This window comes from Rousettus aegyptiacus, unplaced genomic scaffold (assembly GCF_014176215.1).
Source record: "Rousettus aegyptiacus isolate mRouAeg1 unplaced genomic scaffold, mRouAeg1.p scaffold_m13_p_3, whole genome shotgun sequence".
In the NCBI taxonomy this organism is placed as follows: domain Eukaryota; kingdom Metazoa; phylum Chordata; class Mammalia; order Chiroptera; family Pteropodidae; genus Rousettus; species Rousettus aegyptiacus.
The window spans coordinates 59458046-59481009 of NW_023416306.1; the positions used below are offsets into that span (position 1 = coordinate 59458046).

Sequence of the window (22964 nt, forward strand, 5' to 3'; positions counted from 1 at the left end):
ATTGTTATCTTCATTAATGAAGCCCACTAAAGTTTATGACATTGTAAGAGGCACAGAACAGGCAAACCATGCCTGTCGCCATGTTTGCCTTTCTTCTAAATTCCAAGATTCCTTGGAATTCGTGGATTAAATTTACCCACTTTCAGCATCTTTAAAGTAACCCCCAAAGTCCATGACATACGGCAGTTCATACTTGAATTGTGTGTAAGCGAGAAGGCTGTGTCGGGAGGAGGGTGATTCCATCCAGGTGGGCTCCCAGCCCGATGAACATTTGCATCTCAACTGGTTTTACTGCCTCCTACTTGGTCACATGAAGCCTTCTGAAGAGCTGCTCTATAAATCAATCTATGAGATATTTTTAGAACCATGAAGATCTAAAGGAGTCTTGTGTGTTTTTCATTTGTATCTTACACATTTGCAAAGGAAATTATATGCACAGTGGTATTTGCAGCTGAGGCATTGTGCATACCTAGAAACGGCACAGGTCTGAAGAATCTGAAGACTCTTTTCTGAGTGAAAATAGAGTTACTTCATCCATAACCAAATTGTGCTGTTACATTTTAAAAACACGCATGCCTCTTCAATATACATGGAACTGTACTAGGGTGAGAGACAACTTGGTATATTTGAAGAAACCCTGGCAAGAAATTTAAAATAATGGTTGCTAATTCCCACTGAGTGACCTTGAGGAAGTCTTCTAACTTCTGGGACCTGGGTGTCATCATTTGCTAAATTAGATAGTCTTAGTTATAACTTCAAGATACTCGGGGGCTAGAAGTTCTCAAGCCCTATTTTAGGTCATTGCTCTAAGACAGCGGTCCCCAACCTTTTTGGCACCAGGGACTGGTGCTCCTGAGAATCTCATGCCCGATGATCTGAGATGGAGCTGAGGCAGTGATGCTAGTGCTTGGGGAGCAGCGGCAAATACAAATAAAGCTTCTCTTGCTTGCCTTCTTCTGTGTGGCCATGGCTTGGTGGTTGGGACCCTGTTCTTAAGAGTTGGCTTTGCACAGAAGAGATCACCAACCTGTTTAATGCCTGGCTCATAAAACCCATAATTTCTTGCATTAAAGGGATTTAAGATGCAGGACGAAGCAGGCTTATTTGTTTTCAGTGAATGGTATACATTTTTGAGTTACTTATTTCTTGGAATGTCTCAGACTTCCCTTAAGTTTGAGCATTGGAAACAGGAGATTAACTATCAATCAAGTCCCTCTGCTCCGATGCAGGTTTTAGGTTCCCACCCTCTGACCCTTGCCACATCTGCTCTAATGACAGACAACTTGGGTTTCCCTTTCCCTTTGGCTTAATAAGCATCTTTTGGAGCTTCTAGGACCATTTCCTTTACAAAACTGTGAACACGTTCAGGAAGCACCATCTAGGATGTCCATGTGCTGCCAAAGAGCGTGAATGTTTGGATGTAGATGTGTGCAAATAGATATGACATAGGTAGAGACACAAAGAGAACGCTGTCTGTTTTCAAGTGGCCACAGAGGAGAAAGCTCATCAGAAGGAGTGGGGTGAAGGGGGCTGTTAGCTTTTCGGAGGCTCTGTGTCATGCACTGCCCTTGTCCCTGTGTGCTCTGGAGTTTATCTCTGGCCTCTGAAGGTGCCGTCTCTTCTGCTTGCATTGCATAAAACTCAGAAATCCCTCAGGTTCTTCAGGGGTCTGCTGTGTTTTCACAGGAAAGATCTAGCTATGGCTATTTGGTTTTTTCCTTTGGAAGCCTGCTTTTGCCTCTCATTTTGGCCATTTTTTCTTTAGCAAATTCATTCATTTCCCATTTTGTGTTCTCCATTTCTGTTCTCCATCTTCAGAGAGGGATGCTGTGTAATAGAAAGGCAGAACAACTTTAATTAAATGAATGTACATTTCTTATTTCCTTCCATTCCTGCTTCCCTCCCTCCTTCCCTTCCTTCCTTCTTCACCCCTCTCCTTCCTTCTGTCTCTTCTTCCCTCTCTTCTCCTCTTCCTGTCCCATCCTTCTTCTCCCTCCCTAATTTCCTTTATGAAAGTTTTGAGAAAAGTAGTATACTCCCCTCTGAGATCTGATAAAAATGTGTTTATTATAATGGTAGTTGACATCGGTATCATTTCTTATTCTAGTAAAAATATTATAATAGCTATTATCAGACTTATTAAATAAAACTTCTATAACATGAAGAAGTGTATATGGTACAGTTGTATGCATTTTTAAAACCTAAGTACCTAATCTGAGGTGATAGTTAATGTCCAAAAATTTTATATGATGCAAAACCCATGGTAGTTTAACCTGTGTGGGAGCCAGCAAAGATTTGTTACTCATTCCATCCCACCCCATCCTTCTGAAACTGTGGTTTGACTACTTTATATTAAAACTGCATTAATATATGTAGTTTGAAGGAGTCCATTTCAATATAAAGGTTTTAGAAAAGTCAACTACTGTATTATTTTATAGCACTCCAAAATCATTTAATTTTGGCATAGACCTTGGCCGACTGACTATATTGATTTATTTAAGAAGGAAACCAGTTTCACTGCTAAAGGAAGAAAAGGCAAAATCATAGTCAATATCTGAAAATAGAATACGGAAAGAGGGTAACATCCTTGCCTCTGAGCCCACCCTGGGAGGGCTTTGTGCTTTTCAGGCATTTATAAGCTGAGGGCTGAACTGATACCAGAGACTCCTGCAGAGGGTACCCTCTGCACATAAAAGGTGCTGATGGACAATTTATTGATCAAGATATTAGTTAAATCCTAAGAGACCCACATTGGCATTTAGTCCATCTGAATTCCAAGGGAAGCAGTGTAATATTGACACAAATAATCTGACCTAAGTAATTTGCAAATAAAATGTTGCACAATTTAAACATCACTTCAAGTTGAATTCCCAATTCAAGAATGAGGATGTTAGTTTTTCTCTTTATTAGGTTTCTATTTGGTGTCCCTAAACAATGTGGCATTTATAACTGTAACTTCCTCAAGTCCTTCAAAGCAAAGGTCTGTGCCTGTGGTTTGGCCTTTTATTTTTTTCTCTGCGTGTGGATGACTGAGCCTTAAATTATTGCTTAAGGTAGGGAATAATTGGAATGTTTAATAAAATTTAGGCCATGTTGACATGCTACCAGATTAATGCGTTATTCTACACTTATTATTGAGACCCTTTTGTAGACCGGTATCATCTTCCCTGTTGAGTGCACAGAGGTAAGCAACACTGATATAGTTCATATCTTTAAGGAGCTTAAAGCTTATAGAAAAAGATAAGCACACACATGCATGGTTACAAGTGGTTTTAAGTGCTATGACGGAAATGGCGAGGGCGCAGTGATAAAAAATAGTGCCTCGATGGGGTGATCAGGAAAGGCCTGAGAAGCTCAGCCTTAGGCTGAGTCTTGAAAAGAACTGGAAGCAGCCTGTGTTTCGGTATGAATGCTTTAAAGTATGTTCCAGTCTGAGAATGGAACATTTCAAGGGCTGTTAGGGGCGCGAACAGGCCACTGAGGTTGGCCACTGTGGCTGCACCATGGGAGCCAGGATCTGAGGTTAATGGCTGGGAGACAAAATTTTGTTGAGAGAACTGAGAGCCTTTATGTGTGTGGAGAGGAGTTGGGGATGACATGTACATTGTTAAATACCACTTTTGATAATGTGTGAAGTGTAGGTTGGCAAAGAATAGGAGAAAAATAGGAAGGTTATAAGGAAGCTTTTGAATCAGTCTAGGTGAGCCATTCAATGGCAGTAACAATGGAGATGAGATATATTTCGAGATATACTTGGAATTACCATTTGATAGCTTGGCTATGGGAGATGAGGAAAAGGGGGGAATAGAGAATGACTCTTGGGTCCTGGTGTATTTAAATGGTGGTGAAATTTACCGAGATACAAAGAGTGAAAGGGAAATAGTCTGGGAGGAAGAGAAGGTTGAAGAGTTAGTGGTGTGTTTTGGACAAGTGGAATTTCACATGCCCGCAAAATATTCAAATGGAGGTATAAAATGAGTGGTCGAATGTAGAAATCTGAACTTCCCAGGACAAATTTGGGCCGAGAAATAATATTATTGATAATATATAGTTATCAATGTGTATATGGCATTTAAAGCCATGGAGAAAAAGAGAGGGCAAAACATAAGGATACACAGTCCAGAGGCAAGCCCTAGACTTTCCCACATTCAGAAGTCAACTGGAAGAGGAGGAGATTGCAAAGGAACCTGACAAGCAGCAGCTAGAGAGTGAGAAAAACTAGAAGGGAGTGATTTGAGGCAAGTCAAGAGTAAAGTATTTTGAGAATAGAGAGGGAGTGGTGATATTGAGATAACGAGTTCTATGAGTAAAAAAAAAAAAAAAAAAAGTCCTCAAGTAGTTCAAAGGAGATGGTGGTCAGAAGCCACAGTGGAGGGACTGAGGAGTAAATGGGAGGTGGAAAATTGTAATAAATACTTTTTTTGTGAGAAGATGAATTGTCAAGAAAAGCTAAAAAATGAAAAAATAGTTGAGAAGTAATAAGGGACCCAAGAAGGACTTTTTAAATGTGTGTTCACCTTTACTAGGTAAATGGATAAACTGTAGTACATCTAGACAATGAGATATTATTAAATACTAAAAAGAAATGAGGTATCAAGCCATGAAAAGACTTGGAAGAACCTTAAAGGCATTACTAAGTCAAAGAAGCCAATCTGAGAAGTTTATGTTTTGTATCATTCCAACTATATAATGTTCTGGAAAAGGCTAAACTGTGGATACAACAAAAAGATTGGTGGTTTTAGAGGCGGGGATGGAGTGGGGAGGAGGGACAAATGGATAGGCAGAGAACAGAGGATTTTAGGGCAGTGAAAATATTCCATGTGATGTTACAGTGATAATTATATGTCATTTATATATTTGTCCAAACCCATAGAACATACAACACTGAGAGTGAACCCTAACATAAACTATGGACTTTGGGTGATTATTTGTCAATGTAGATTCATCCTTGGTTAAAAAAGAAAAAACAAAACCAGGAGGTATATGGGAAATCTCTGTACTTTCCACTCAATTTTATTGTAAACCAAAACTGCTCTAAAAAATAAGGCCTTAAAAATGTGTGTATGCTGATCAAGTGAGTAGGAGGGAGAGGCCGTTGAGACAGGCAAAGGGGATAATCCTTGGAGATGAGAAGGGATGCAGAGGGATTAGCCTTTCACAGAAGAGTCTCTTGGGATAAAGCAGGAGAAAATGAGGCCAATCTAGGTGGTTTTATGGGTGAGAAGTTCAGGTGTCACCATGTTGGAATTCCTAGAGTCTCAATGAACTATGGGTTGTGCTAATCATCGAAGGTTATGGTGGAAAGGGATGGGGGTAGGAGGTTTGAACTGAGAGAGAAGATACAAAACAGTCATATATGAGAGTAGTGGGAACACAAGCCCACTAGAGAAAAATAATAGCACTGGTGAGCTATGCTGAGAGCTCATTCAGGGCTTGCGAACATGGAGTTAAAATTATAAGCATGTACATTCATAAGCATGATCCATGTCATATAACAATATTTTTTTTTTAAATCTTTATTTTTTTCTTCCATTGTCCCTTTTATAATTGTGCAGTGGGGAAAGTGTTTTTTTCTGCCACACATAGAAAACTCTGGACAATTTTTATACTTCTGACAGAATAGGAGTTTGTAAGTTTCTGAGTTGGAAAACACTAGATTCAGAGATTAGAATGTTCAGTTCTACTTATTTGTATCTCAGTCTTCAATCTTCATTCAAAGGTAAGATTTCCATTCTTGAACTACTTTTGTTCCTATTCCCAGCCAAGGCCTTGTGACTCTGATTTTCAGGCCCACCCAGAGCTGGGACTTAAGGGGAAAGGAGAAGAAAGGAGGTACAGAGGCTTTCTGCTCTGACAGATACCCTTAGAAGATGGACAGATGTTTCGGGGGCCTGGCATATATTTAAAGCTGTATTAATTTTTCTTAAGTACTGTTTTCCTAGACACCCTATCTCAGACCTTCCAACTGCAACTCCTATGATATAGGCATAGCTTCTTCCTCTGGCTCTCTTTCTCCTATCCCCATCTAGTTTTGCAGAAGTTCAGTCCTCCAATGTTCTCTGTAGAAATCCCGTGACTCTCACAGTTGGTCCTCGTACCTACAGGCCAACAAGTCTTCAGGCTGGAGTTCTCCTTTATGACTCATTTCCGGCCTCAGGAAACGATAAGGCTTTCTTTGCTCTGACAGTGCCCGTGGTGGATTCCGTTTAGCTACCTCTCCTTGGCTCCCACATTAAAGCAGTTTATCACCCCATCTTTCTTGTTCTCAGTTTTCCAGGGAAGTGATCAGAACCTTTGTCCCTTGAGCCCCCATCTGCAAGTGGTGTGTTGAGTTCTAAGTGGTCCCATAGCTGCAGCACTCATTAGTGTTGACTTAAGGGGCTAGGGATCCTCAGAACGCCTTTCTTTGGTGGAGGGTACTAGCCTAAGCCTTTCTGCAATTTCCACCAAACAAATCTTCTTCTTAAAATGTATTCTCAGTCTTTTCCTATCATCCTCAGAGATGAGTGATATTTAAATGTCATGAAATCCCTTTCACTCTTTAAAAAATTGCATTATGGTTAACACTTCACATTGGAATTTTCAGTTCTGTCATTTCTGGGTAACTCAAGTCAAAGTTTCAATTTAATGTCCTTTTAAACTTGTTTGTGTAATGTTTTAAGGGAGCCTTGGTACATAACTGAAGAGCACAGTGATGGAGTGCATCCAGATTTAGTTTTTTTCAGGCCGTGGTATAGGCACATGAGAGTTGGATGTATTCCCAAAGGGATGACTTTTTGAAGGAGCTTAGGATCATGGCTGTACAATAAGAATAATTAAAGACAGGAGGAGACTGATGGATCATGAGGAATTAGATGGATTCGGGTCACAACGAGGTTAAAAAATGTTGTAGTGGAAGTACTTGACCAGATGAGCTGTGCAGAGGAGAAATGGTGGTTAGAGTGGATTGTTTACTAATGATGGCAAGGGTCAAAGGATCACCACAAGAGGCATGGCAGAGATAGAATGGAGAAGAAGGTGACTGGTCAGTCAAGTAATGGGAAGCCAGCACGATGTGTGGCTGATCTTCAGGATGTTGTACTCTGTGTGATTGCTGACTGTGTTGGGAATAGATGGGAACACTGAACCAGAAGTAAACATCCTGAGTGAACAAGGGGTGATGACCGCAAAGATGGTAGAATCGCTAAAGAGATATGGGGTGGAGGGTAAGCTATTTGTATGATATGAGACTTAAAGGAGCAGTGATTTTCATAAGACCGAAGAGGAGGAATGGTAGAAGTAAAAAGGGTGAGCTAGAGAAACGCCAACAAGATGCCTCTAAAACAAAAGTTCAAGATGCCATTATGCATTATGAATTGTGAAATGGATATACGATATGAGAGAGAAAGGTACGCTGTAGTTGCAACAGCCAGGAAAACAGATTACTACAAATTATGCCGTTTCTACAAATAACTGGCTGTGTCATCTGGAACAGGTCACTCAACACCGAATGCCAAAACCCTCCACTGAAAGAGCAGCTTTCATAATCAAGTCAAGTTACCATTTTGGGGGATAACTACCCTACATGTTAGACTTCATTTTCTCCTTTTCACAGTTCGGTAACTAGGATGCAGACACATTAAATGATTCGTCCTAATAGCTGGATTGGACTTGACTGTAGATCTCTTGATTCCAAATCCTGTGCCATCCATTTCTCTCTATAGCCACCCTGTCATTTTCTACTCTAGACCCAGCAGTGCCCATGTAGACTAGTAAAACTTGTATTTTGAATGGAAAAAAGTTACCTTTTATCTTTATAATGTCAGCCTTAAAAAGTATTTTTAACTGGAGTTTTAAAACATTTATGAATATTTTATGTATTTGTAAGTCAGTCTTTTAGATTAATGATTTATTTGGTGATATAATACATAGATTTAAACAACAAAATTCTAGTTGCGCCTTACATATATAGCTTACTTGATATCTTGAACTGATCATTCTCTGGGGGTGGGGGGGCATTGTATAACTTGTTAATGTTTCTGTAGCTTACATTTTTGAGTGCAGAGGAGTTTGGGATGTCTGGTCTATCAGAATTAGTGACAGAGAACTAATGTGGTCCCAGAGTGGAAAACTGCTCTTTTAATTCTGAAGACAACTCAGATGCTAGTCAATCTAGTGATTATGATTATATACCCTAAAATGTATTTACTACTGTTTTTTCCCACATTTAGTCATGTTTTATTATAGAGTATCTGTTTTTCAAGTTTGTAACACAAATAATTCTTTTTCATTGTTTTTTTTATTCTGCCTTATATTACTCTCACTTTATAAAACATTCCCAATCTTTAAGAAAAGTTAACCATCTCATAACTGACCTTGCACACAAGAGTACTCAGTAGTCCTATTAAACATTTAACAGGATTCATGAAAATTGTATGCAGGTGAATCAGAGCAAAACTCTTTAAAACTCAGTGTATCTGAATGACTCATTTATTTTTGCATATTTTATTAGATCCAGTACATTTATCATTTGCTCATCTTCTTTGAAAGAACTAAAATCAGAATGGAACTTTAAAAATGAGACAATGACTTTCTAATTTTGCTCCTACCTCTCCCAAACCAAAGAGCAAAAATAGAATCCCTGATTTTTATTTACTTGCAGTTTTGATGTCATTTTACTCATTTAGTTTTGAAAGATTATAATACAAGATTATGTAGGTGGTATTTGCATTATTTTAACTAGTTTTAATACAATGAAGAAAAGCAGCACATTTATGAAAATACAAGAGTATCCTTGTGAATAAACTCTGGATGCACTTACGGTATAAGTACAGGATTAAAATTATTGAAGAGTCTATTATATGATAAAGGTTCTAAATGAATAGCTTAATGTGTATTAAACTGCTTTTACTTTCTTTCGATATGAATCACTCCTTTTAACTGTATCTGTTGGAGAATTTTTTAACAAAACAAAGTGTAAGTAAGCACATTTTCAATTGTAGTTATTCTTAACATTAAAGTTGAGGTCACATTTTTTTCTAGGACAGCATCCTTACCTAAGGGCATAGAAATTATTTTGTCAAATAACACATAGAAGATAAAGAAAATAAAATTGAGTATGTGCCTATGTTAAATTCTGAAGGAGTAGAAGATGTAAACTAAGGTGGAGATTTGCATTTTGATTAATTCTGCTTACCTGGATTAACTCCCCAATTTTAGCTTCTTACGCACACCTAAGGCACATACTACCCTTCGCTTGCCCACTCTTTACGCCTCCCCAAAGTAGATGACCCTCACAGCTGTTCACAAAACTCTGTACCTCTGTCCTGTCTCTCGTGTGAGAGGCTCAAACAGATGGGCTTGTTCCTTCAGTGTCCCTCTGCTAACTGATGTGAAGGACGTAGCAGAAGGAGAAATGGAGAAAAGGAAGAGATAAAGAAGAAATTGAAGAGGTTAAGGGACCAAGGAGCAGTATCTGGCATTTATTATCTAAAAATCCTTAAATGACTAAGGACATGAGAAAATTGTGATAAAAAGGGTAGAAAACCCATAATTAGAAGTGAAAACCAGTGCGATCAATTGTAAATGAAAATGATATGTCACAACTTACATTGCCAGGAACTTGAACTCTGATACAATCAATTACTAAGCAAATATTATTAGATAAGGATTGAACAAGTGGCAAAATTAAAAGCATGCCTTTGCATCAGTCGGGTTATAGATGACATATGGAACACAAAACTTGAGACTGATAAAAAGGCTCCCTCCCGCCCCCCGCCGAAGATTTGGGGCCAAACATGAAATTTTTATCTATAAGTTTTGCCTACTATTCAAGTCAATATGTGAGGTCTTTAGAACCACTGAAAGACCGATGGTCTGAGGAGCTTGTGAAAATTGGAAAGATGGTAAGTGCAGGCTCAGGCACTTTAAAAACAGGTTTTTCCTGTATAACTTCAAATCTCAAGGTAAGAACTCTAACATTGAAATGATATCTCAAGATACTCATCTAAAATTCCCTAAAGTCATTGAAGAAGAAAGTTATTGTGCTAGGAAATCTTTCAATGCCAACAAGGCTAGGCTTTTCTGATTAAAAATGCCCATACACTTGACTATGGCATACATCACCCAAGAAAAATCTATGTCTGGTTTTAATGTTGGATGTTTAGCCTTTGGCTTGGTTCAAATGCTGTAGGTAATTTTAGGCTTAAACCCTCGCTTGTGTAAAGTTCTGAAAATCTCAGAGCACTTAAGAGTTATATGAAAGACAGACCTGCAGTCATCTGGAATTCTCATTCTAAACCCGGTGCAACCTGGGCTCTTTATGAGAATCAATTTGCTGTTTTGTGCCTGCTATTTAGAATTGTGTGAATAACCTTGTCCTTAAGATACTCACTTTAAACCATGTTTCTGGATATTTGGCATAACTTGTAAATGTTATTCCTCACTTTAAAGTTAGCTTCTCCTCCAGCTCCCAACATAACATTCTTGCTCTCGCCCGCCCTAAAAATCAGGTTATTTATTTCTTTTTTTGTAGGGTTCACTACCTTAGACAGTAGTTTTGCATTCTTTGTACTCAGAAAATTATGGATGGGAGTCAGTAAAGATGAAAAAAGCATTTTGAAAATTAAGGGAGGCAGATAAAATATTCACAGTGGAAAAATACTTGCTTCTGATTCTTAAGAACAAGGAGACTCCTCTCCTCCCGTTTCCCCTCATAAACAAGCTCCCCTGTTTCCCTAACCACTTCACACAATGAACTCCAATTCCTGGCCTTTACTAATCCCAGACTCTTATGCTGGGACTGTGCTTCCTCTACAGGGTAGGTGAGTGTGGTCAGTTGATCAGGATCGGGAGGTGGGGATGGGATTCTCCTAGCTTCTCGTTAGTGTTCAATTCATAGCCACATCGAAGCTGTGAAGAAAACTGATGAATTACAACAGATAACTCAAGCTGTCTTCCTCTTTCACTTCTCCCTTCCTCCTTTTCTCTCTCCTCTTGCCTGCTTTTCTTCGTTTTGAGTGTTAAACATTATTTTAGGTTTTAAAGACACAGTAGTGAACAAAACAGACAAGAATCCTTGCCATCATGTAACTTACATTATGGCGGGGTGCAGCAGAAATATACTCAAGTAAAATATGTAGCTTGTCAGGGGATACTAAGTGTTACGGATAAAAATAAAGCAGACAAAGGGGATAGAGAGTGAAGGAAGAAGAACACTGCAATTTTAAATTGGGTAATTTGGTAAGACTCTATTAATAACCTGACATTTACACAAACCATGCAGGTATCTGGAGGAAGAGTGTTCAAAGCTGGGAAAACAGCACATGCCGGTATGCTGAGGTGAGAGCCTGCTGATGTGTTTGAGAAAGAGCAAGGAAGTGGTTAAGAGTGGGGTGGAATGAAAGAGTAAATTAATAGGAGACATGTTGAGAGAGGGCTGGATTATATAGGACCTTGTAGACTTGGTTTTTACTTTGATTGGACGAAAGTCCTCTAGAAACAATAGAGGAACTAATGCCCAGAGTGCTCGGGTTGGAATCCTAGCTTTGCCACTTATAGCTGTGTGACCTTGGGCACAATGCTTAACCTTTCTGGACCTCAGTTGCCTCCTTTGCTAAAAGTAATGATAATTGTTCCTTCTTCATAGAGTGGTGATGATAAAATGACTTAATAAAGCCCTTTGTACAGTGCCTAATACATGGTAAGCATTATATATATGTTAACTGGCTGGTTGGCCTTTGGAAGTCTCACTCTGGCTGCTGTTTGCGGAAATGACTATAATCACTATAATGGGATCAAGGACAGGAGCAGGAACAGCACTTAGGAGACTATTTGTGTAATGCAGGCAAGAGATGACAGTGTCTCAAACCAGGGCGATAGCAGGGGAGGGGGTAAGAAATAGTCAGATTATATATTTTGAAAGTGGAGTCAACAAGATCAGCTGTGAGATTAGATGTGATGTGTGAACGGAGAGAGAAGGAGAGCTCCAGGCTATTGCCCTCAGCAAATTGTCATTTACCAAAAGGGAGGAAGAATATGTGAGAAGCCATTTTTGGGAAAATCAGGAATTCACCTTTTAGGCATGTTAAGTTTGATGTGCCTATTGGTCATCTAAGTGGAGTTAACCGGGCAGAGGCTGCCTTTGTTGAGTGAAGCAGGCATCGGATGGAGTCCAGCTTGAGGGAAGAGTGGATCTCCCTAGAGAGACCACCAAATAGAGGACAGAAGGCTTCAGACATTTGGGAAGTCCAATTACAGTTGGAGGAATAGAACCTAGCATTAAATAAAACAGAATGACCAATGACTTGAATTCTATTGCCTGTGCTTGGTACAAAGGAACTTATAATGAATAAAACAGTGAAATAAACTGCCAAAATCAATTTCTTTAAGAGCTAACACACAATCTTAAATCTCCTTAAAAGTTAGATCAGAATCTCCTTAACGCTACCTTTCTGAATTCCATGAGTGTAACTACATTCTTCTACCTTCTGATTTATTGCTGTAAAAATAAAACAGATATTATTAAGCAGTAAGATAAGAACTTGTACTGTGGTCTCTGATACACAGCATATTAAATACAATCTTAAGTGATTGGTAACTGTTGCTTTGGTCAATTGGTTTATATGTACTTTAGAAAGATTTTAAAGGAATTTATGCAATAAGGATAGCTATAGTTGATTAAAATGTCGCTTATGACACTTTTCTGTAAGAAGTTGGGCATTGGCCCTTGATTAGGGATGACTAAATTATGTTTTAATTTTTCATGTGTTAGCTGTATCTTTTCTATTTGATTTCAGGTACTTTGAAAACTGAGCATTTATGTTTTTCGTATTCAGGACTTAAGATTTTGATGACTTACAATTGCTGATTGCTTGCAATTTTAAGAAAACTCAAACACTGGCCCATTACATAACTCCATAACCAACTCTTTTTCTGCTAAAGCCATCTCATAATCAAAATTCTCACGGCATCTAGTTAACCGTTATTAGATATTTAATTCTTCCTTTGTTTTATTTGGGTTAGATAGCTACTTTGTTGTATAAACTTTATATTTTTGCTTTTGTTTTATTCTCATTTATCACATACTAGTTAATTTCAGGCTTAACCCTCTCTTCACCCACTCCCTGAATACTTTTAAGGAAACAAAAGGCTTTCAGCCAGAATTTTTCATACTTAGTTTCATCCTAAGGCACTATTGTCAGGGAAATTTTAGCAAAATATGTTTAACAAGAAGCATATTTTATATAGAAAAAAGGAAACTTTTTTTAAACTTAAAAAATTTTAAAGCAGTTGTGTATGGATAATTCTTAAACTGATGAATGATAGATTGGAAGTATCCATGTGTTTAGCTAGTTTTTAATGAGAAATTCTGGTTCATTTAAAATGGAATAATGTGAAAGTGGTGAGTTCTACAAATCAGCCTAAAGTCACATAAGTTTAAAAAAATTTTACATATGTCTTTATAAAACATACATTCTTAATAGTAGATCTAGAACTGTATTGCTATGTAGTTTTAGACTTGCATTTTATGATAGAAAATTTGAAGCAATGTAACGGTCCAGTTGCTTTGAAAAATGATATGGCAGTTTATCAAAAAATTAAACATAGAATTACCATAGGATTTAGGAATCTACTTCTGAGTAGATGAGCTACTATCTCTGTATTAGACGGATGAGCCATGCCTTAATAATTATAATGCTCCTTTACTTTTTTATAGCACATTTTGTTTACAAATTACTGTTACCCACAAAGATGAGATAGGACCAAAATGCCTAAATGAAAGCAGAATTCAAATAAATATTTGTACGTCCATGTTCATGGCAGCGTTATTCACAATAGCCGAAAGGTGGAATCAACTCAGTGTTCATTAACAGATTAATGGATAAAGAAAATATGGCGTGTATGCATATGTGTTCAACACATGATGGAATATTATTCAGCCTTAAAAAGGAAGGAAATTCTTGCTTAGGCTACAACATGGATGAACCTTAAAGACATTGTGCTGAGAGAAATAAGCCAGTCACAAAAGGATAAATACTGTATGATTTCACTTGTATGAGGTACTAGAGTAGTCAGATTTATAGGGTCTGGGGTGTATGGGGAATGGGGAGCTAGTGTTTAATGGGTATAGAGTTTCCATTGAGGAAGATGAAAAGAGCTTCTGGAGATGGATGGTGGTGATGGATGTTTAACAGTATGAAGGTACTCAATGGCACCACACTGTATACTAAAAATGGTTAAAATGGTAACCATAGGTTATGTATATTTATCCATGATTTAAAAAAAATCTTGTAAAATAAAGCCTACTCCACTCTACTCCACTTTGGCTTTTAAAAACCCTGTCCAACTTTATCTCTATGTTTATTCTTTATGTTGCTGGGATGGAAAGATGTGTTTCCTGTTGTTCCTCATAACCACCCCACCTTTCTCCTATGCTCGTGCATACCTGGAATGCCCTTTATGTCACTTCTCCCTCTTATCCACCCTTCGAGTTTCTCCTAATGGCACTTTCTCCATTTAGCTCTTTTCTCCAACCAGTAAGAATCTCTTGTTAAGTAGATAGCACTCTGTACATCTACCTAAATGAAAAGAGCTTGTGAGTTGTTGAATGTAATTGTCAACCATTCTTCCCACTGTACTGTTTTCATTTTTAGATTCTTTGATATTGGATCTAATTTTTTACTTTGAAATGGTAGCTTCTATCACATTTAAATGGTGTGTTATCTTATTGTTGTTAGCATTATCTATGTTTACAAAGGGTCATACCATAGTGCCATAATAGTAAATTATCATTTTTATGTTTTCTTTTTTAAAGAAGCATCAAGGAGGCTAGTCTTTGCATTAATAAACCTAGATTGAGCCTTTAATTCTACCCCTGACTTTGTGCCTTTCTAAGATCTTTGCACGATTTAACTTCTCTCATCCTGAAGTTTACCCTCTGAAATCAGAATCTTCCTTATGCTATGAGAATAAGTTATAGCATTATCAGACAGTGTTTAGGGCCCTATTTAAGACATTAGAGAGTCAAAAATATTTTGGTCATAATCTTATTTTTGCCATTTATTAGCTATTTAACTTTGCTCAAGTCACTTAATTTTCTTGATTCTGTTTTCTCATTTGCAAATGAGGACAGCTGTCACAATAAGCTTATAGAAAAATGTGGGTAACAGTAATTTGTATACACAATGTGCTATAAAAAAGTAAAAGAACATTATAATTATTAAGGCACAGCCCATCTGTCTAATACAGAGACAGTACTTGTGCCTAAAATGATAAGTGATAAAACAGAGTACTGTGAGTTGTGTGAGTGAGTGTGGGAGAGGTCCAAAGAAAATTGTAAAAGTCCAGAAAAGCTTTCTATTTTAAGAAATCTCATGAAGTCATCTCCTGATTGAGTTCTTTGTGAATGATCTATATAAGTTTCTAATTGCAATTTGATACTTTGCCTGACATTTTGTTCATCTGTATATATTTATAGGATACCTATTCCCCAATCAGGTTGGGATTACCTAGGAAAATAATAATTCAAAAATGTTTACTGGGAATTGTCTATGCTTGAGGCTTGGCTCTAGGAATCATGACATGAGTAAGACATTGGCTTTTACCCCATGGATCTCCCAGAACAGGTGGGGATTCCCCTGTATCTGACAAATGATTCCCCAGTATCTGACAAGAGAGTGGCTTGTCTTCCCAGACAGAGAATATGGCTTAAACAAGAGTTGAGTAAGGGAAATGTGTGTTTGTGTTACACACATGTATGCACATGTGTGGGTCACACACACACACACACATATTTGTTCCAAAGTCAAAAATGAATAATTTGGGTATTATCTGCTGTCCATGGTCCATAGTACTTCTTTTTTCTTAATGTGGATCATTGAGAAATGATTCTAATGATATAGGAGCCTTTAGAATAATCTTTTATGCTTGGCATTTGCACTTCACATTTTCTCAGTCTTTCCCTAATGTTCATGATCCAAGGGGCTCCTAGTGAGGAATTTTTCATTTGCTCTAGAATCACCCAGTTCCACCTCCCACAAAGATAGTCTGGTCAGGATACTTTGGGGCCACCAACAGAAGAGCAAGTTGCCAAAATAAATGTTTTCCATCAAGATTTCACACTTGCACTTAATGAAATAGACGTTTTCCAAATGGTTTCTTTAGAGCTAAGTTTTTCTTTAAGATTTGTAATGAAAATATTTCATGACCTGTTGACATATTCATATGGTGATTTTCAAAAGGCAGATTTCGTTTACAAAATGGACTTGGCAACAAGTAGGAATATCTGGGAAGTTGAACAAGGCTGTTGACAGGGAAAATTAGAGTTGAATCATAACTGACATTGTTTTGCAGCTGTGCCATTTTTTAAGACTGACCAATAAGACAGGGATTACAGAGTCCTTGTGGTAATGATGCCGAGATTGGCAGCTAATGACCATTCATAATGGAACTGCACAGGTAGTAGCTGACAAGTACAGAAAAATTAGTTCCTATGATGGATTTTTCTTGGTAAATGCCGAAGGAGAAATTATGCCATTTAGAAGAAAGATAGTAAAGAAGAAATTCTGTAGTATTTTTCAAAGGAGCCGATTTAAAATCAGAAAATTTTCTTTGTATTTTTTTGTTCTGTATATTTGGTATTTGAGCTTTGGTCTTGAATAGAAGGAAATTACTTTTCAGTGAGGAAGAGATCACAGAGGGCTTCTCGAAGAAGGTATTATTGGAACCAGATTTTAAATAGGGAGGCTGGGGCTGAGTGATGATGGGGTTCACTAGGGAGAGAAATTCGGGGTCATTGTGTAATGCGGCAACTCTAGATGACAAAAAAAGAGATAGGTAATTATAAGACCTGCAGGGAGTTGGAAAGGTAAGAAAGCCCCAGATAGAATTTCAGGTTTGGAAGTCGATAAAGTATTTTATATTGTCAGATACAAAATAAAGATTGGGGAATCATTGAGAGTGTAGTTTTCATTGGATAACATACCCACAGTAAATTTCAGAAGTTAGAGATGGGAGGCCAGGAAACCCAAAAGTAATAGCTACTATTTTTGCTTGGTTATTAAATACCACTCATTGTGATACAATATTTGGATGTACTTTTTAAACCCTTTAAAGAATTTATTTTGATTTTACAGATGAGGACATTAAGGCCTAGAGAGAATAGACCTCTATCTAACCTATGGCCACTCAGCCAGTAGGTAACAGGCTGAGACCAGACAGCTTTAGCAGCATGCTCCTGGCTACTGAATATGCCACTATGAAGGCTGCTTAGTTATGAGCTTGGTATTATAGTTCTCCGCCTATTCCCTTCCTTTTGCCATACACCTTTCACCTATGAATTTTATTTTATTTTTGTCCACCTGATTTTTTCCAGCTTTATTGAGATATAATTGACATTTATCATTTATCATTGTGTAAGGTTAAGGTGTACAACATGATTATTGGATACATATATATATATATAGTGAAATCATTACCACAATAAGGTTAGTTCACACCTCTATCACCTCATGTAATTACCTTTTGTGTGTGTGTGAGAACATTTAAGACCTGCTCCCTTAGTAACTTTCAAATATATAACCCCATATTGGTAGATGTGCTCTCCCTGCTATACATTACATCTCCAGAACTTATCTTATAATTGGGAATTTATAGAGTTTGACCAATATCTTCTCATTTCCTACACTCCCCAGCCCCTGGCAACCAGGATTTTACTCTCTGTTTCTAGGAGTCTGGCTTTTTTAGATTCCACATATAAGTGAAACATACAGTATTTGTCTTTCTCTAACTTATTGCACTCAGCGTAATGCCCTCAAAGATATGTTGCAAATGACAGAATTCCCTTCTTTTTATGGCTGAATAGTATTTTATTATATAAATTAATGTATATGATGTATAATAATATGTATGTATTTACACCACCTATTCATTTATTGTTGATGGACACTTAGGTTGTTTCATGTCTTAGCTTTTATAAATAATGCTGCAGTGACCTTGAGGGTACAGATATCCTTTCAAGTTGGTGAGTTAATATCCTTAAATTATATATTCTGAAGTGGAATTGCTAGGTCATTTTTTTGAGGGACCTTCCTACGGTTTTCCATAATAGCTGTACAAATTTACATTCCCAGCAGTGCACAGGGATCTCTTTTCTCTACATCCTTGCTATCACTTCTTATCTCTGGGTTTTTTCGATAATAGCCATTTTAATGGGCAAGAAGTGACCTCTCATTGTGGTTTTGATTTGCATTTCCTTGATGATGAATTGAGTTCCTTTTCATGTACCTGTTGGCCATTTGTATGTCTTCTTTGGAAAAATGTCTGTTCAATTCCCTTGCCCATTTTGTAGTTGGTTATTTTATTTTATTTTTGCTGTTTAGTTGTATGAATTCCTTATATATTTTGGTTATTAACCCCTTATTGGGTAGGTTGTTGGCAGATATTTTTTCCCATTGCATAGGTTGCCTTTTCATTTTATTGTTTATTTTGATATGCAGAAGTATTTTTAGTTTGATGTAGTCCCACATGCTTATTTTTGCTTGTGTTTCTTGTGCTTTTAGTATTATATCCAAAAAATCATTGCCAAGACCAATCTCAAGGAGCTTTCCCCATACATTTTCTTCTAGGTCTTTAGGATTTCATATATTACATGTAAGCCTTTAATTCATTTTGAGTTAATTTTTGTGAGTGGTGTAAGTTAGGGGTCAAATTTCATCTTTTTGCATGTGAATATACAGTTTTCCCATTGAGTATTCTTGGCTCCCTTATCAAATATTAGTGGACCGTGTATATTCTGGGGTTTATTCCTGGGCTCTCAATTCTGTTCCATTGGTCAGTGTGTCTATTTTTATGCCAGTTGCATACTGTTTTGATTACTATAGCCTTGTAATATATTTTGAAATCAGGAAGTGTGATACCTTCAGCTTTGTTTTTCTTTCTCAGGATGGCTTTGGCTATTTAGGATCTACTTTGGTTCCATGTGAACTTTCGGATTATTCTTCTCTTTGAAAAATTCCAGAGAAAGATTACATTGAATCTATAAATGGCTTTGGGTAGTATAGGCATTTTAACAATATTAATTCTTCAGCGTATGAGTACAGAGTATTTTTCTTCTTATTTATGTCTTTTTCCATTTCTTTTATGAATGTAATGTAGTTTTCAGCATACAGGCCTTTCACCTCCTTAGTTAAATTTATTCCTAGGTGTTTTATTCTTTTTGGTGCTATTATAAATGGGATCATTTTCTTAATTTGTTAGATAGTTCATTATTAGCACATAGAAACACAACTAATTTTTGAATATTGATTTTTTTATCTTCTTTACTGAATTTGTTGATTAGTTCTGTTTTTGGTGGAGTCTTGAGGGTTTTCTGTATATAACATCATGCCATCTGAAAATAGTAACAGTTTCACTTCTTTCTTTCTGATTTGCATGCCTTGTAATTCTTTTTCTTGCCTAACTTCTCTAGCTAAAACTGCCAATACTATGTTGAATAAAAGTGGCAAGAGTGGCCATCCTTGTCTTGTTCCTGATCTGAGAAGAAAAACGTTCAATTTTACTATTGAAAATGATATTAGCTGTGGATTTTTCATGGCTTTTATTATGATGAGGTACATTCCTTCTATACCCATTTTGTCGAGAGTTTGTGATCATGAAAGGATGACGAATTTGTCAAATGCTTTTTCTTCACCTATTGAGATGATCATATGGTTTTTATCTTTCATTTTATTAATGTGACATATCACATTTATTGATTCGTGCATGTTGAATCATTTTTGATCCCAGGGATAAATCCCACTTGATCATACTGCTTAATCCTTTTAATGTGTGTGGTTTTGTTTTAAGCCTTTTGTTGAGAATTTTTTCATCCAAATGTATCAGGAATGTTGGCTTATAGTTGTCTTGTAGTATCTTTACCTGGCTTTGGTATGATGGTAACGCTGGCCTTGTAAAATGAGTTTTGGAGTGTTCTGTTTTCTTAAATTTTGGGGAACAGTTTCAGAATGATTGTCATTAATTCTTCTTTAATGTTTGGTACAACGTATCAGTGAAACCATCAGGTCCAGGGGTTTTTCTTTCTTGGGAAGGTTTAATTACTGATTCAATCTCATTTATTATTGGTCAATTCAGTCTTTCTATTTCTTCATGATTTAGTCTTGTTTGGTTGCATATTTCAAGGAATTTACTTATTTCTTAGGTTATCTAATTTTTCGGAGTTTAATTATTCAAAGTAGTCTCTTCTGATCCTTTGTATTTCTGTGGTATCAGATGTATTGTTTCTTCTTTCATTTCTGACAGTATTTATTTGAGCCTTCTCTCTTACTCATGAGATCAGTAGTTTATAAATTTTCTTTAAAAATCATCTTTTTTTCTGAAGTGTAATTTACATAAAATGTCACATTAAAAATTCACTTTTGGATTTTGACAAATATATATATTGTATTATCGTCACCAAATCAAGGTAAGAACAGTTTTGTCACTCCAGAAATCTCCCAAGTGCCCCTACCCAATTAATTTTTCTTTATCCTTTACTACAAATAACCACGAATCAGATTTCTATCAATATGGATTCGTTTTACCAGTTCTAGAACTATGCATAAATGAAATAATATATGTACTTATTTTGTGTCAGCTTCTTTTACTTAGTATGTTTACAAATCAACCTCATTGTATATATAATAAAGACACCCATTTTAAGTATACATTGTGATGAGTTTTGACAGATTTATCCCCCTGTATATCAGAAATACTATCAAGATATACAGCATATCCATTATCAAAAAATATTTGCTTCTTCATCTTCCTAGTCAGTTACCTGTCCCAACCCAAAGCAAACAGCGATATGCTGCACCACTCTAGATTTGTCTTCTCTAGAGTTCCATAAAATGGAATTATGATATGAATTTTTTTGGATCTGATTTCTTTGGCACAGCATAACATTTTTGAAGATTATTTATATCAGTATTGCTACGTAGTGTTCCATTGTAGGCATATATTGCAATTTGTTGATCGGTTTACCTGTTCATAGATATTTGTATTTTTTCTAGTTTTTGACTACTATGAGTAACACTGCTATGAACTTTATAATATTTTGGTAGTTACGTATTTCAGTTATCTTGGGTAAATAGGAATAAAATTGTTGGGATATATGATAACTGTGTGTTTAACTTTAGAAGAAACTTCTAGACTACTTTTCAAAGTGATTGTTTTATTTTATACTCCTATCAGAAATATATAAAAGTTTGATTGCTCTACATCCTTACTTACACTTTATATGGTTAGTCTTTCCATATGGACTTGAATTCGACTATATAAAGTCAATCTAGGGGGTGTATTGTAGTATCTCATTGTGGTTTTAGTTGGTATTTCACTGATTAATAATGTTGAGCATCTTTTCACACGAGTATTTGCCATTCATATATCTTCTTTTGTGAGTCTTTTACAGATTTTTAAAGTTTAGTTGTTTTCCTTTTACTAAGTTGTAAGAATTCATAACATATACTGAATATAAGTCCTTCATCAAATAGATTTTAAAATTTATCAATTTTTCCTTTTCTGATTAGTACTTTTTTTGTGTATTGTGTAATCTCTGCATACTTTCAAGATGGCAAAGAATTTCTCTTATACTTTTCCCAGAAGTTTTATAGTTTTAGTTTTTAGATTTATGTCTGTAATCCATTTTGAATTAATTTTTGTATATGACGTAAAGGTCAAGGTTTATTTTTTTCTCTAGATTGATATCCAGTTTTTACTGGACTTATTGAAAAGATGATCTAATCTCTTACTGAATTACATTAAGGCCTTTGTCAAAAATTGTGCAGGTCTTTCCTGAAATCGATTTTTTCTATTTATCTATATGTTCATCTTTATTCTAATACAACACTGACTTGATTGATATTATTTTATAGTAAGTCTTGAAACCAGGTAGTATAACTTTTTCAACTTTGTTCTTCCCTTTACAAGATTATTTTCACTGTTCTTAAATCGTTTGTATTTTCATATGAGGTTTAGAGCCAGCTTGTCAATTTATATAAAAGTCCTGCTGAGATTATAATTGGGATTGTATTGAGTCTACTGATAAATTTAGAGGGAAAGGAAATCTTAACACTTTTGGGTCTTCCAATTCATGACCTTCTCTAATTCCTTGTAGCATTACATTGTAGTTTTCAGTATAGAGAACTTGGCTATCTTTTAATAAATTTATTCCTGAGTATTTATTTATCTTCTATGCTATTATTAGTGATAATGTCTTTTAAATGGAATTTTCCAGATGTTGCTAGTCTAGAGATATGCTACCCATTTGTGTATATTGACTTTGTATGATGCAGCTTTGCTGAATTAGCTTATGAAATCTAATAGTTTATTTTTTATAGGTTTCTTAGTATGATTTACATAGACAGTGCTATTATCTGCAAACAGTGACAGTTTAACAACTTTTATTTCTATATATGAGCCTTTTATTTCTGTTTTTTGCCCTATTGCATTGATTCGAAACTCCAGTGTACAATGTTGAATATTAATGGGGAGAATAGATAATTTTTGCTTGTTCTTTATCTTAGGGGAAAGCAGTATTTCATTGAGTATAACATAGTTGTTGGTTTCTTTGTAGATTTATCAGGCTAAAGGAACTTTTCATCTATTGCAAATTTGCTGAGATGGTTTTTATAAATAAGCATTAATTTTGTTACATTTTCCCTCTTCTGTAGCTGTCAAGGATATTCTTTTGTATTCTAATAATATGGCAAAGTATCTTAATTGATTTTTAATTACTTTAATTGATTTTATGGATTCCTGAGACAAACTTCATTTAGTTATGATGCATTTTCCTTTTTCTATATAGCTAAATTCTATTTCTTAATTTTTTGGAGAGTTTTTGCTTTGATGTTCATGATAGATACTAATTGTAAATTTTGGTTTTTTTTGTAATATTCTTTTTAGATTTTGGTATGTGGGTTTTCCTACCCTCATAAAATGAGCTGCATTCC

The 22964-nt window shown here is 36.1% G+C and overlaps 1 protein-coding gene across 1 annotated transcript in view; it reads left to right on the forward strand.

The window, feature by feature from the left end:
- Nucleotides 1-22964, forward strand: part of ADAMTSL1 (ADAMTS like 1) — an 823217-nt gene that overhangs the window by 128408 nt on the left and 671845 nt on the right. The gene's annotated exons all lie outside the window — the stretch shown is intronic.